Source organism: Dermacentor silvarum, chromosome 1 (genome assembly GCF_013339745.2).
Source record: "Dermacentor silvarum isolate Dsil-2018 chromosome 1, BIME_Dsil_1.4, whole genome shotgun sequence".
Classification (NCBI taxonomy): domain Eukaryota; kingdom Metazoa; phylum Arthropoda; class Arachnida; order Ixodida; family Ixodidae; genus Dermacentor; species Dermacentor silvarum.
Genome location: NC_051154.1, coordinates 219,962,940 through 219,977,078, shown reverse-complemented (window position 1 = coordinate 219,977,078; position 14,139 = coordinate 219,962,940). Strand labels below are relative to the sequence as shown.

The window sequence follows — 14,139 nt, the reverse complement described above, 5'->3', positions numbered from 1 at the left end:
GAGCAAAAAAAAAAGGAATAGTGGGCCCGTCCGGGATTTGAACCCGGGACCTCTCGCACCCTAAGCGAGAATCATACCCCTAGACCAACGAGCCGACATGAAATCACTCTCATTGCGTGTTTACACTTTCGTGATATCTTGGCGGGCTTCAGAAAAGGAAGAAGACAAAGACTACGATCCGTATTTGGTCGCATTCGGGCTGAGAGCAAAAAAAAAAAGGAATAGTGGGCCCGTCCGGGATTTGAACCCGGGACCTCTCGCACCCTAAGCGAGAATCATACCCCTAGACCAACGAGCCAACATAAAATCACTCTCATTGCGTGTTTACACCTTCGTGATATCTTGGCGGGCTTCAGAAAAGGAAAAGGACAAAGACTACGACTATCAGGCTTTGGTCACATTCGGGTTGAGAACAAAAAAAAAAAAAAAAGAAATAGTGGGCTCGTCCGGGATTTGAACCCGGGACCTCTCGCACCCTAAGCGAGAATCATACCCCTAGACCAACGAGCCGACATGAAATCACTCTCATTGCGTGTTTACACCTTCGTGATATCTTGGCGGGCTTCAGAAAAGGAAGAGGACAAAGACTACGACTATCAGGCTTTGGTCACATTCTGGTTGAGAACAAAAAAAAAAGGGGGAATAGTGGGCTCGTCCGGGATTTAAACCCGGGATCTAAGCGAGAATTATACCCCTAGACCAACTAGCTTTTTTTTTTTTGAAAATGGTATTTATTACAATGAATGAAATCATGTATGTACAGGAACTATTTGCAATAATATGAACGCCCGGTGGACATAAGCAATCACACGTCAATGAGCAGTCCATATAAAGAAAACGTCACACACAGTAACACCTTCCATCACAAGAAAAAATCGAAAGGTGAAGTTAAACACCTAATAAAAAGTGGATACCAATCCGGCTGACGCAACAATTCACGTTCGTGGTGTGTTTACACCTTCCTAATGTTTTGACGGGCTGCAGGAGAGGAAGATTACAAAGACCACGAATACTCGGTTTTGGTCACATTCGGGATGAGAGCGCCCCTCCCAGACGGAGCATTTTCTCCCCCTTTTCCGTACTTGCACGCGAGATCGAGCCGCCATGCTTCTTGGCTAACCCTCGCACGCTTTCAGTCGCACCTACAGCATAGTGCGCGACAATGAGTTTATACGTGACATCACGGCGACAATGACACCGACGACGCCGGCGGAAATTCGCCTGAAGTGGCCATATAATCGCTATCACAATAAATAATTTCTTATTTGCTCCGCAATAATACGGAGGTGGCATTTATACATCCCTTCTCTTTCTCCTTGATATGGTACGCTTCCTTTAGCTCACGCGAAAGCGTATCTCTGCTCTTCCGCAGAATTCGGATGCTAGATAGTAACGGCTCACAGGAACAGTGCCGACAATGCGCCGGTAAATACGGTATGACATTATTCTTTGTAGGCTTTGTAGGGAGTGCGCTACTGTGCAGATTAAAAAAAATGAGGACGCTTAAGCTTCGCATTTAAGACTGTAACTCGATAGCATTCAAAGATCCCTGACTGTTTGTCACGCTTCCCGGCAACTGCAGCTTTCTTGTTTTGTCTCCACGTTCGCCTCCGCGGCCGCATGGATGGATGGATGGAAGGATGGATGAGGCTGAACCCTTTATATCGGGCGGTGGCATACGCCACGTAGCCATGACTATTAACATATTTTGTAATTTTGTGGTGGGGGAAATTTCACCCCTGCCTTGATTTTAGCCAGCAATCAGATGACCTCCGTTTGGTTATATCTACCCGCTTAAAGTGTATTTTGCCTTCACTGTCCCTAAACCCCAATGCTTGAAAAAATCAGCCCCGTTGCTTTGCAATGCAGGGTTAAGCCCTTTACAGAAAAGTATGAGGTGTTCAGCCGTTTCCTCTTCTTCTCCACACGCACCGCGCAACGTGTCTATATCTTGGTACTTGACTCGGTACATCTCAGTCCGCAATACTCCCGTCCTGGCTTCAAACAACAAAGAGCTTCCCCTAGAATTATCGTAGATATTTTCTTTGGCAATTTCTTGCTTGAAAGTTCGGTATGTTCCCAGTGCTGATTTCGTCTGCATCCCTGTTTTCCACAGTCCCCTCTCTGTTTCTTTAACCCTTTTCTTAATCGCTGTTTCCTGGTTTGCACCCCTCCTGCAGTCCAAATATTTGATTGACAATTTTCTGGTCAGCTTCGTCCATTTTGTGTCAACATTCCTCATGTCCAAATAACTGAACACTCTCCTTGCTCATCACTTTTCTGCCATTTCTCTCAATCGCTCCTCAAATTCTATCTTGCTGCTGGCTTCCCTAGCTGCCCTCAAATGACGTCCATCACATGTAACCCTGTAACCCCTGATTTGGCGCAGCGCGCGGTGGCGAGCGCCATCTGGAGGGTGTTGCTGCAAGGACCCGAGCTGGGCGCGATGCTTTATGAATGACAGAAATGTTGGAAAAGGGGCTTGTGTTTGAGTTTCCGCGTAAGAGAATTATGTTTTCTTGTATATTGAAATTATAAACCGACGCTATCATGTCCGTAGGTTGTGTTTTAAGTTGTAATTTACGATTTTTCTGAGGCATTTTACTTTGAGAAATTCAGTTCAGTATTGCCTCTGCGCCACGCGAAGAGCCTGCGTGGTTGTGGTTCGGAATGATTTTTCGCCAAACGATGGTCGGCGCCGGATGTATTGCGACATGGGGCCCTTAATGCTGTCGCGTTAAACGATTTTTGACTGTTAGTCGTGCTGGCATCTTTTATGGACACTCCTCCGTCGCCGTGAGGTTCCGTATAAAGTCCAACGGTGATAAAATCGTCGCCGCGCGCCGTACGCTGCGTCTGCGAGTGAAAGCACACGAGGGTGATCGAGCCGGCAAACGCGGCTCAATGTAGCCCCCGCGAGGGAGGAAGGCAGGCCGGAAGCGCGCGGTCTTCGTTCGCGCGCGAGGCCTGGGGGTGAGGCAACGGAGAGGGAGGGGGAGGGGTTGCGTTCTGCTCCGTTCGCTGCTGCTCACCGCGCTGCCGCGCGGGCGCCATATCTTGAACTCGATCTGAGATATGTGCGAAGTGCGCGCCCGCGCGGACCTCATCTTCGGAGCGATCTGCGATGGGGACAAAGTGCATGTTCCGAATGCTGTTAGTTTCGTATGCCCTGTGCTTTCGACGTTTAGTTCGCATTGGAGCGAGACGAGGGACGGTCAGTTTGCCCGTTGCTGCTGGTGCGCTTTCTCACTCCGGCGTTTTCAAAGCGAGTTCCCGCGGTCATCGAGCGCGATGTGTTCATGTTTACCTGTGCGCGCGTGACACCGTGCTTGTCTATTTAGTTAGTAAGCGAATTTTTACAACTTTATATGGCCCATTAAACTACTATCCTTGCTTCGTATAGCTCTCTACTAATTTGCTATCGCAATCGATGCTTCGCCTTTCGGGCGAAACTGCAACTTCTTTGAACTCTTCTTAAGTCATCGTCTCCGGGACCTTTTGGATGCAGTGATCGATAAACAGGCAATGACAACATGGTTTCTACAATATCTTGTGTAATTTCTTTCGCATAACTTCAGAGATATTCGATCGAAATAGCCTACTTTTCGGTTTTCGAAAGACCCAAGGATTTTGCGCCTACAACTTCTAGGCAGTCTTTTTTTCTAAATTGACCATTGAAACAAATATTTCTGGAAAATAATTTGGCAACCACTCATATAACACTCTTCTCAAGAAGCAATTGCCTTGATCACGTAAGAAAATAAACCTAGCCATGATTTGCCGCACGAAGAGGTGGACCAGGCCCGAGCGGAACAAATTTGTTTGACTCGTACTCTTCCACGTAGAAGCCCATTCAAATACTGCCAGCATTATGTGTATCTTCTGAACAGCATCAAACGTCATAGGTAGCATTTGAAGAACATACCACACTCGTGAATCAAGAAATAGATTGCACACAGTTGAACGCGTAATAATAGAAAAATCTCACCCTCCCTCATTTTTCATTTTTGTGTCTTGACGAGTAGTTGCTCTGTTTCATTCTTCCAATATTCTGTTGAGTTGCGGTAGTATTGGAGCGTTATACCTAAGTACTTGACAGGTGTAAAACCATTCATGCAACATTTTCGTACGATCAGGGTGTTCTAAGCCAGTTTCCATGCCAGATTTCAAGGCATTTATTCCAATTTACTCTACTACCGGTATGCTCACAGAATGACTTCACATTATTTAGTGCCACTCTGACACTTTCTTGATCATCACAAAACACCGCGATATCATCTGCGTAACTGAGCACTTAGAACTCCGCGATCATGACGCAGAAACCATGAACTGGTTCACTCTGGAGCACGTTTTGACAAAGAGGCTCTAGAGAGAGAGAGATGAAACAGAAAAGAGGAAAGGCTGGGAGGTTAACTAGACGCACGTACAGTTTGCTACACTGCACTGGGGGAAGGGGCAAATAGCTAGGTTCTAAATAGATAGAAAGGTGTAATTCTGAAGCAGGACATAGGAGGTGCTGCCCAAAAGTTCCAGGGATTCAGTCATAAAAAAGAAAGCGCTGACCATAACGCCTAATCAGCACTGTATATCTCAAAGTAGTCCCCTTGAGCATGTATACAACCATCCCCGCGTTTCTGCCGCGATTTCATGCGTTCGTGGAGCTCTGCAGGCCACAGTGTGTTGAGGACCACCTGCGATTCCGACTGGATCTCTTCAACAGTGTGAAACCGATGTCCTTTCAGCCTCAACTTCAACTTTTGGAACAAAAAAAAAGTCCCAAGGGGTGAAGTCAGATGAATAGCGTGGGTGCGGAAGTACTGTGATTTGTTTGGAAGTCAGGAGCTGTCGAACAGCGAGTGATGTCTGAGCGGGGGCGTTGTCGTGATGATGAAGCCAGTTGTTCTTCCACTCCTCCGGACGCTTGCGATGCTCTCTCTTAAGCACCTCAAAATGTCACAGTAAAGCTCGCTATGCCCGGTTTGTCAAGGAGGTCAGATTGCCTTGTGGGCAAATCCACGTAGGCAAAAAAAAAAAAAAAACAGTGAGCATGGACTTCACGTTCCCACAAACTTCACGTGCCTTTTGCGGCCGCTGAGAATTTGGCGGCTTCCATTGCGACGACTGCTGTTACGTTTGAGGATTGTAGTCATAAACCCATGTCACATCTCCGGTTATTACACTGGAGAGGAATGTGGGATTGTCTCTGACTTGTTTCAGTTCTGTAGAGACAGAAATACGGTGCAGCTTCTGTTCGTCACTGAGCAGTCTTGGCACGAATTTTGCAGAAATGCGCCTCATGTTCAAAACATCCGACAAAATTCGCTCAACTCTGCCGTACAACTGTCCTACAATGTCGCAGACATCCATTATAGTTAGCCTGTGATTTCCGAGGATAGACTTACAAACTTCCTCTATCGTTTCCGGGTTTGTGCTCGTTGACGGGCATCCAGAACGTTCATCGTCGTAAGCACACATTCTACCCTCTTTGAAGCGTTTATGCCATAAGAACGTCCCACTTCGGCTCATGGCGTCGACTCCGAAAGCGTTCTCTAGCATACGATAAGTTTCTGCCGCAGTTTTGCCAAGCTTAAAACAAAACTTGATGCAAATTATTCGCTTCTTGAAGTCTTCCATATTGGTCGCAAAGAAATGCGCCAAATTAGTGAAATATTGCGTTGGAAAACAACACTTCGCAAAACAGTACTTTTTCTTAGATGCAAGTTGTTCAGCACACTGATCCGCAAGGCATACTGATAGCCACATCTAGTGGTGGAAACGTGTACCACACTCAGTTTTCCCGTGCTTTTAAAATTCCCGAAACTTTTGGGTAGCACCTCGTACTTGTTTTAAACTTGATAAGATGTGAATACTTTCACCGAGCTGTTTGTTGACAACAGTCCTCGTAGTGCATCTCGTGTGTGCCATTCGAACCTCCTCCAAAACCACAGATGCATGTGCTCGTGAACACACAAACGTATCTCATGACTTACGCGGTCACAGGCCTTTTCGAGATCAATTTGTAGCATCGCTATTCTACTCAAAATCTTCACAACATTGTAAAATATTCATTGCAATGTGAATATTCATCGTTATAGATATTTTATACCACAAGTTTGATGTGGTCTTACAATTTGTTTAATGACAGTGTGAACTTGCCTGGCCATCACTCCCATGAAATGTTTGTAATCGACATGCGCTAAGGTTATTGACCTATTTCATTTCTCAATACTTCATTTTTTCAATTCGTGGATGCCCTTCATGCAAAAGTTTCAGCACTTCTTCTTTCATGAAGTACAGATGGGATTATGACTCTTGTTCCCCAGAGAATAGCTTTGTCCTGAAGACTAAGCTCAAGCTCACGTGCCTTCCTGGTTTCCATTGAGCCTCCTGTGGAAGTTGCTCGAGCTCCTCGCAAAAGCACGTAGGTCATGAACTCGAGACAAGAGAGGGTCTTTTGTCGAGGCTTGGGCTACTGCTGCAGATGACAAAACACGTGGGTAACGTTTTTCCAACATGAATATGTCAGACGGACCTTCGACTGGGAATTTGTCACATTTCAGTGGCAAACGACTCTCCGTCACCATGCTCTATCTTCATTCCTGGACTATGTATCAAAGCATTGTTGTAAGCAGCAGATAACATAAAGACCCAACGCCCAACGCACAGTTCTAGGAAAACTGCGTTCGGAAATTGCCTCAATTGTCTTGGCCAAGAAGTATAAGTAATGGCTTGTGATTTGTAACAGAGGCAGAATGTCTTCCCCAGAGGCACTGGTGGAATCTTGTAACGCCGTAGATTAACACTAAAGCTTCCTTGTCGAGCTGGCAGTAATTCTTCTCGGCAGATTGCAGGCTTCTAGATGCAAACGTGATAGAATGTTCTAATCCATGAAAGTCACGATGAGCTAAGACGGCCTCAAGACCCGTTGGAGAGGCATCGCCGATGAGAAAAGTTCTTTCTTGGGGTCATAGGGAACTAATGCGGAAGCTGTAGTGACAAGTCGCTTTCCTACCAGAAATGAATCTTCATGCTCTTTCTTCCAAGTCCATGGGACGTTATTAGCCATAAGGTGATGCAGACCGGCGTACAACGAACTGCCTAAACCTTGCCGGGAGCGGAGTGTCGCCCGTTGGCATCAATGACGTGGCCTACGTATTCTACAGAGGACATCATGAATGGAGAATTGCTATATCTTGAGACTTGTCTTCTCCATTTGCTGGAATACTTTCGAGAGATTGCTCACGTGGTCTTTGTCGTCGGCGCCTGTCATCAGGATGTCGTCAAAGCAGACGGCAATCCTTGAATGGACGGCAGACCTGGGAGAAAGATTTCCATCTGCCTTTGGAAAATGAATGGTGCTGACGAAATCCTGAAAGGAAGTCTCTTATATTCGAAAAAAAAACTATTTGGCGTATTGATAGTTGTGCACTTCCTAGATGCCAAGTCAACAATAAGTTGCTAATACGCATCCTTGAGATATAGCTTAATAAATTTGATCCCACCTGACATGTTCGTCCACAACTCTTCAGTCATTGCAATTGAATACTTGTCCACAATTGCAACGCTATTCACAGTCACCTTGTAGTCCCCACAGATGCAAATCCGACCACCTTTCTTGAGGACTGGTACAATAGGTGCTGCCCTTCCAGATGAGCGTACAGGTTGTATAATATCTTCCCGCTGTAACCATTGTAGTTCTCACACACTTTATCCATCAGTGCAAACTGAGCTATTCTAGGTTTGAAGAAACGGGGCTTTGCTGCCTCTTTAATAGCAAGTTTAATTGTGACGTCTTGGAAAGTTTTTGGATCATCAGAAAACAACGCACCATGTTTCTCTACGAGCTGCGGGGCATCACTTATGGAACAGACTTCAGTGATGCTGAAGAGTGGCTTGCTTAATGACATGTTCAACGCCTCCATCCATTTGCGTCCAAGGAGCAACGGTGCTTTACCATGTGCGACCAGTAATGGGAGGTTGTAATGGTTATTGTTGTACTTTGCTTATACCGTAACCTGTCCAAGGACAGGTTTCATTTCGCCGGTGCAACTCGATCTTTAGTTGAATGTTTGTGAGGTGTGCAATGCCGCGTCGAGAATACACAATGTAATGTCTTTTCCCGAATGATGGATATGCTTCTCCTCTGTCAAGCTCCATTTTAAAAGGTCATCCTTGTATTTGAAGTAGAACAATGAAAGGATTGACCTTGGTGGGCTGGTGTGACGTCGAAAAAATTATCCACATATCGTAGGTTTCTGCGTTACTGCATGAACTTCCAACCTGGCTTCCTGGCTCATCTACTGCATGCACTACAGCTAGCTTGCCGGTATTCCTTTTCTGGTGATATTTTTGCTTGGGCACGGTAGATCTCTGATTGAAATTACCACTTTTTGCATTGCATGCTTTACTATATCCTTTCCTGTGGCAATAGTTGCAAACATCATGAATGTGAGGACACCTAGTCGCGTTGTGCGTGTCACCACAGCGGCAGCAACTAACATGCCTTGTATGAGGAGCCTGGATAACATTAATTGCTGCAGAAGACGCTCCTGAAGTATCACAGAGTCCGGAGGCATCACGTTTCGCAAATTCCATGCGGATTCTAGCATGAGGCTAGGTCCTCCAGTAGCCTGGTTTGAATTTGAGGATCGTTGATCCCACAAACGACGTGGTCTCTAAACAAGTCTTTGGGGAAAGTTCTGAAATCGCAGTGTTCTAAGATATTCTTGAGTGGGCTACATAGTCGCTAACCGACTAGTTCTCTTCGCGGATGCTAGAGTGGAACTTGAAACGAATCACCACGACTGAAAGTTTCGGCAAAACGTGGTTCATGGGGGTTCGTAGGCAATTCGTCAGAGTAGTTTCCCGTGGTTTCTCCGGCGCAAGAACACTTTGCAGAATGGAGTATGTCCTGGAATCACAGCAACTTAGAAAGGCGGCGTGACGCTTGTCCGTTGGCACGTCTTTGGCATTGAATAACTGCTCCATTCATTCCAAATACTCTTGCCATGACTGGACGTGGGACTCGAAGGGATCAAGAAACCGTACATTGGCATCTCTCAATTACCAGATGATCATCGTCGCCAAAATTGTTACGATTGTCCCCGAATATAAGAAGCTCACACCGTCGTCACTCGAAGCTCGTGCTGCGACTGCCGGCGACCTGATGCGCCCACTTCTATTCAGAGCGCAAGCACCACTAGGTTTTAATGGCGACAGTATTCAGGGGCATATATTGTAACAATATATTGTAACAAAGCTTTCTATTTTTGATTGAGACTGTGCCAATAAGTTTCTAGTCTAGTTGGACCTAGTCTAGTTGGAAAAAAATTAAAGCCCCTTTCTTAAAGAAAGATGGTTGAACGCGAAGCTTTCGCCCATGCAAACTGAATCAAAGTCAAAGTTCAAAGCCAACGACCACGCAATGAATCCAAGAAATGCGGAGCGACCCGATACGATGTGATATGTTATTTGATCGCTTGTTTAGGATTGCATTTTTTGAACGTTGCAGTTGAATGAAGACACATTTCGTTAAGTTGCATAGCCTTTATTTTAGATCATGTAGCCGTTGATTACACGTACACACTCACACTTTCACGGACTGCATGCCGTTGCCGATACACGGGATCGGCCTTACGTGCACGATCGCGATCGCACTTATGTTCGCGTACGGCAGCCTCTTGTTCTGCCATGCGCTGCACACGAGGCCTACCCATGATGACGGCCGAGAATGCATTGCGTGACGCGCGTAATGCAATGCAGATATGTACGGTTCGTCTGGGTAGCATTCTCATTGTTCTTATTGGTACAACTGCGAATGTAAACTGTAGTGTTCTACGGTGGTGTGCGCAGATGCGCAGATAGTTCCATTGTGCGAGTTAACTTTCCTGCAGTGCGTTTTCGGCACTCACGCACGAATCAGTGAGGCATAGAAAGCTTCGCTTTAAATATAATATCTGGGCGGGCACGTGGATACAAGTCACTACAGGCTTTACGGATTCAGTAGTGGTTTAGCCTATATCCCTTTCCTTTGTTCTCTCAATCTCTCTTTTGTTAGCAACATTTTTACGACATTTTTCTACCTCTACGTATACTTCTAACTCTACCTCTTTTTCTACCCCACATCTACAAGAAGAAGTATTGTCATTCCACTAAAATAACACAGCATGAAGAAGAAGGGAGGCCAAGCAGAGAAGAAGGACAAGAAAATAAACGAAGAAGGGCGGTGTCCCTCTTGTACCTTCGTTATCCACTATCCCACCAAGAACAGTTACAGCGCAGTTACGCTCTGCATACAACGAGTTAACGTTGAAACTCTATAAGTGTTGACCTAGCTTTTCCTACTCTGTGTGTATTACTATGTGTATTCGGCTGCTCACTGAGCATACACAAACATCCACCGGTGGCGCACGTAGACAAAGACGAGAGCGCAGCTGGGTGTCATCCTACCCTCAAAGCAAGCAGCCAAAACCTAGCGGCGGGCCCCGATTAGAAGTTGCAGCGTGGGTGAGCGCTCAACGCGGTCTCATGCTTGAGCGCTGCCCCGCACACTCTTCTTCGACGAACACGATACACCCGAAACACGAGAGCCGCCTTCTCGAGCAGTCCCCGAAGGAAAGCAACTGCCCGCCACACAAGGAGGCCTCAATCAGAACTGTCGTCGCTATGCGAGACACGTGGTAACAACAAAGGCCGGAAATTATGAGATATGCATGCGCCTATATGTAATGTAGATACAGCACTCGAGGAAGTGCACCTCTGGTCACCATTGTCTCAGGAAGTGCGAGCGGTTTCTGAATGGCCATGTCAGCTGCTCTATGTGTTTTCCTTTCTTTTTTTTCAAAAATTGGCGTATTCTCGCTAACAATGTTTTTATATTCGATTTTAAATATTTGGCCTATTACGGCGAAGCTGCCTATGGCTAGGATCCCGGGATTTCTTCGTGGCGTAACGTCGACAGAAAACTATCATCATCAATGGCTCATACTCCCAAATGCATTGGCCCCCGGAAGGCAGAGGCTACAAGCACTCAGCAAAGTGAAGCGAACAGTGCATACATTCTTTGGAATCACGCACACAACATACCGAACAGCATACGTTTCAATAAATAACAAGCTCAAAACAAGCATCCGAAGCACATAATTGATGATAAGGCGCTCCTGCGCCTACATGGAATGCGAAGCACGTTGCACTCCCCGCATACGCCGCTTCCCGGCAAAGATTACTGTTGCGCAAGCTACCGCGGTGATTGCAGCTTGACTGTAGCATACGAAGCATGGAGTAACCTAACTACACTTTCGTACGTAATAGAAGAATCCGCCTGGCAAGTGATTTGTGTTGTGACAGTGCTATGGAAAGGCCGTGAGTATAGTGAGGATTCCTGGAAGAGTAGCGTGCATACGAGGCGTGGCAAATTTCACTTCTCTTTGGTCCACTCTTTGTAGGGGCACGAAGTAGCGGCGCAAACGAAGTCGCGGGGCAATGAAATGACAATAATTAGGTAAAGTGCATGTGAATGTCGCCACGTGAATAATTTCACCCTACGTCGCAATGGGTAATCGTTCTAGTTGTCGTTTACAGCTTCGCTGTCCAACCACCTTCACATCATGGATTGGAGACCATTTTTTTTCCTTCGCATGCAAAATCGTGCTGCGAAACGATCGATCTTTTTGTGCATTTTTCTTCGGCTAAGAGCACACAGTAATTTTGTCACAGCAGCAATTGCAGAATAACTGTAATGGCATTAATAGTAGTTGCTTCGCAATATATCTTCTAGGTCAGAGAGTGGCTATAGCTAATCGTTTTATTGGGACATGCATACAATTAAGTTTTCGGGCTCACATGACAATCAATCACTCAAAATAAATAGCCGAAACAAAAACGACGTTTAAGAAGGAAAATTTCCTAGTGTTGCCTACATAATTCTCTGTCACGATTGCCAGGCAAGCTATATTGGTGAAACCAGTAACTTAAAGAGAAGAATAAAACAGCCCCACAATAATATGGCGAAAGGACACGGCTCCTCGAATGACCTGGCCGTGCACCACGAAAAAAAAAAAGAAAAGAGAGAGAGAGAGCAACAATAACGGGAACGCTGCGTCAGACGTCCCTATATAAAGAACTCGTTCTCCCGGCTCCTTCGAAAATCCTTACACATATGGTCTACTGCGTATGCTACAAATAGAACGAGGAGCCCTCGTCCTGATATTTATTCAAAAACGTAACGCGATCAAGTGCATATGTATAACCGCGGTGGCTGTGCATTTCCTTATTCAAGACAGTCGTATGGGTGCTGAAACGTCAGTCACATGCTTTTATATTTTTTAAAATTTTGCATCGGTGAATGTACGCTTTCTTCTACTACATTTTTGTTATCGCTCTCTTGGGCACAAGATGGCTAGAACATTTGAATTAAGTTTTGGTGTTTTACGTTGCAAAACCACGATCTGATTATGACCACGGCTTATTGGGCGAGCACGGAAATAATTTTGACTTCCCGGGGTTCTTTCACGCGCACCGAAATCTGAGTACACGGACGTTCTCGCATTACGCGCCAAATATGGCAGCTGCTATCGGGAATCGAACACACGACCTCGTGCTTAGCCGAGCAATGCCTTAGCCACTGAGCCAGCGCGGCAGGTGAACGTGCACGCCGACATGCTCTTCTGTTTATGGGTTGGCTGAAGAGCGCGTCGTGGTGGAGGCATCGGTGGCATGCCTTCAGAAAAAAGTGTGGACTGCGGTCATTCACAGCAGAGGCAAAGGGCGCTTCGGCGTACTGACGATCTGCCTAGCTCGCAGCAAAGCGTCCGTGGAACTCACTGCGTGGTTCGAGCGCGAGAGCGGCAACAACGGCGGTCAGATAGGGCGACACGATCTGCAAATGAGATAATCGCCGAGTTGTTCTCAGCTCTGAGTGTTTCATCGTCGCTTCACGCTCAACTACAGAAAGACGGGCTTAATGCGCGGTGTCATCTCCTATATTGTGTTATTCATCACTGAAGCTTAGTCAAGAGTGTTGGAAGGAAGGTCGAAAGCTGGAGGGGGCTGCAGATGAAAGTTGAGAACGTACCTTCGAATTAGCAAAATGTTCGGAGAAGACACATCAACGGTGTAAGCAGGGCAGAGCGAGGGCCAACCAAAGCTACCACTCGCATTGTGGCATTTATTTCGGGTGCCTGTAGCTTTAATTTCCAATGCTATGGTAAAAAGGTTGTTATATTATACGCGTTTCTAATTAAACACCTATGCCTTTTATAAAATAAATTTGTCAACAGCAGCGCACTTGTAAAAAAAAAACGATTCTGACTCAGTCTGTACATAGGAACAGAAAAAAAATATAATTTGCAAGATAAACGTTTTGACAGAATTACCTGTCTTGTTAGAATATTTATTACGACGTGATCAACGCTTCAAACCAAAATTGGAACTTATTGAACCCAACGTTCTGTGAGCAAATCGGTTCCTGCCTCGGGGGTTAAACGATGGATGTCATGCAGTGCAGCTTTATAGGGTCAACAATGAGAAATATTAACTACTTATTGCCAGGAATTACTTCATTTGCCTGCCAACCTTTTTACGTTTCTATATTATTTTTCCGTTTAAATTTATTAAATATTATTAATTGCTTTTTGTTTATTGAGTGAAATTTTTAACAGCGTTCGCCACTTATGGTTCGCTAGACCTAAGAACTCGACCGTCATCTGCGCAGGGGGCAACAAGAGGCCTGCTGTACTTTTTGAAGACGACTGAGTTCTGCGGCCGCATTTTATTGCCCGGGGAAACACTGTTGCGTGCGTGCGCGCATCACTTCTTATTCCTTTGCTTCTCCCTCTTTCGTTCTTTTTCTGCCCGCTTTACCCTTCCCCAGTTTAGGGTAGCAAACAAGATGCAACTTAGTTTACCTCCCAGCCTTTCCTTTCAAGTGCCTCCATGTTTCCTGCTTTATTTCTCTCTTTGGGTAGCTGTTTTCAAATGGGACACATCTAGTGCCTCGACACTGCGTGACTTGTTTATCTTCAGGGACAGCAGCTAGGTTATGCAAAATCGGGGAGCAAGTAACTAATTAGTGAAACCTGGTGGATCTTGTTGATTAATATACGAAAGGAGCATCGGGTAGTCACATTTCGTGGCATCGCG

At 45.8% G+C, this 14,139-nt stretch overlaps 3 non-coding genes across 3 annotated transcripts; all 3 read right to left on the bottom strand.

The window, feature by feature from the left end:
• Positions 1 to 22: 22 nt before the first annotated feature.
• Trnap-agg (transfer RNA proline (anticodon AGG)) lies at positions 23 to 94 on the bottom strand. The gene has a single exon. It is a non-coding gene; the product is annotated as a tRNA-Pro (tRNA).
• Positions 95 to 226: 132 nt separating this feature from the next.
• On the bottom strand, positions 227 to 298 carry Trnap-agg (transfer RNA proline (anticodon AGG)). Its single transcript has one exon. It is a non-coding gene; the product is annotated as a tRNA-Pro (tRNA).
• Positions 299 to 438: 140 nt separating this feature from the next.
• Positions 439 to 510, bottom strand: Trnap-agg (transfer RNA proline (anticodon AGG)). The gene has a single exon. It is a non-coding gene; the product is annotated as a tRNA-Pro (tRNA).
• Between the last annotated feature and the right edge of the window lie 13,629 nt (positions 511 to 14,139).